Here is a 2,141-nt window from a genome sequence, read left to right on the forward strand (position 1 = left end):
TCCGTTAGAAATGTTAATTGATAAACAGGCTCGACCCCTTGGATTCGTTCCCCCATGTGAGACCGAATGTGAAATAGATTTGGCAACTGTTAGAGCTCATGCGACAGAAAATATGAATTCCTTAGCGTCTTACGACAAATCCCGATTTGATAGCAGTAGGGCAGCCGTTGACAAACACCACGTAGGTGACTATGTGCTATTGAGGAATGAAGAAAGACACCAAACTAAGTTAGATCCGAAATTCAGAGGACCGTTTTTGGTAACTGAAGTATTAGAGGGTGACAGGTATACACTAAAGTCGTTGACGAGTAACCGATCGTTCAGGTATTGCCATGAAGATATACGTAAAATGCCGGATGCAGAAATCCCGAATGAGTTAAACGAGAATGTAGAGCAATAGCTGAAATATAGAAACAGTTGAATGAAAAGAAAAGCCCGCCAATGAGTTCTTTTGTGAACGAGAGATATCCGTCTAGGTGAGACGATGAATTATTGAATTGAGTTATCCGTCTAGGTGAGACGATGAATTGTGAGTTATCCGTCTAGGTGAGACGATGAATTGTGAGTTATCCGTCAGGTGAGACGATGAATTGTGGGTTATCCGTCCAGGAGAGACGATGAGTGTGGATTGAATTAATAATGAAGTGTGTTTGAACTGGCGGAAGATCGATATATAGAAATCGATAAATGATAATGTTAAGATAAGTTGTGAGCTGATGTATTACTGATCAATGGAACTGAATATGAAAATAGAATAAGTTATCCCAGCAACAGTGAAATACGAGCTGTTTTGTTTCTTCACAGAATTAAGATTTAAGAAAAACACCTAATAAAGTCAAACTAATGAAATTAAATGTTATTGAATAGTGATGAAAGTATGTGATCTTGATGTCTTGGTATCTCGGTATCAAAAGCTTACACGAGGACGTGTAAATGTCAGAATGGCCGTGTCGTGGCGAAAATAATGAGTATGCGTGTAGTCGCTGTTTACTTCTTCTCCATGTTCCCTTGCTATTATGCGTGTTCCTATTTATGAACCCGTGGCGAAAATAATGAATGCGTGTAGTCGCCGTTTACTTCTTCTCCATGTTCCCTTTGCTATTATGCGTGTTCCTATTTATTGTCAATGTGTGAGGATGAATAGATGAATTATCTATGAACGGGATTTTGCAAAAACGAGAGCGATAGAGCTGTTGCTGAACGTGGCCACTTGCGCTGCTTGGTTAGAAAGGGAAAACTATATAATGAAAAGGGAATGCCAAAAATTGAGAAGAGACAAAGCAGGCTGCATGAAACTGGAGTGAGGGCATTAATCGTGGAGAAGCCAAAGCAGACGCAAGTGGACTCGTTGACTGCGCACAGCTGCATAAAATTATATAGTAAAAAGAGATTTGAGCGACGCTGATATGGACGGACGGACGGACGGCGAGGCCCCTGATATTCTTAACCCGACATATATATAAAAAATAATGTTAAATTTGAAATTAAATTATCAAAAATATTTGATGTTGTCAGGAAAACACTTTTGGAAACTCTTTTAACATAAAATTAAATAAAAAACTGAATTGAATGTTTTATTGATTAATATTATTTTTATACCCAGGTGATTACCACTATTAACGAAAAGTATGCTTTGCTACTCGAATGAGTGCTTGATATGACCAGCTTGGACCGAACACTTTTAACCAAGTATTTAGGGCAGAGGTGTATGAGGTGTATTAGTAGGTGGTGGAATCTGTTTAATTGCAACAACCATATATCGGACAAATATTTCTGCTTTCTTTTGTGTGGAGTTAAAAAATCACGTCATCCCTAGAAGAACATTGAAGCGCTTGACTTCGGAGTGCCGGAGCGAGGAGGAGGACTAGCTGGCCGAGTATTTGATATTCTTTGGTGAGGACTTGGGCGATTTAAGTGGCATCAAGGCCTTCTGGTGCAACCGAAAGCATAGGGACTGCAAGTTAAGCGCTTTGGTTAGAAAACAACCAGGACTATATTCGGAGAATTACTTACTGTGGGTCGCGCAGGGGCGGTCTCAAGTTCGGCAGCTGCGTTAAGAAGATGTCCGGACAGCTGGGCCCGAACATGGCTGTGTATCAGTTTTAGGATGGAAGTAGTTTTTACAGCGTGGCAGTAGATCT

The sequence above is a fragment of the Drosophila melanogaster genome, chromosome Y (assembly GCF_000001215.4).
Source record: "Drosophila melanogaster chromosome Y".
In the NCBI taxonomy this organism is placed as follows: domain Eukaryota; kingdom Metazoa; phylum Arthropoda; class Insecta; order Diptera; family Drosophilidae; genus Drosophila; species Drosophila melanogaster.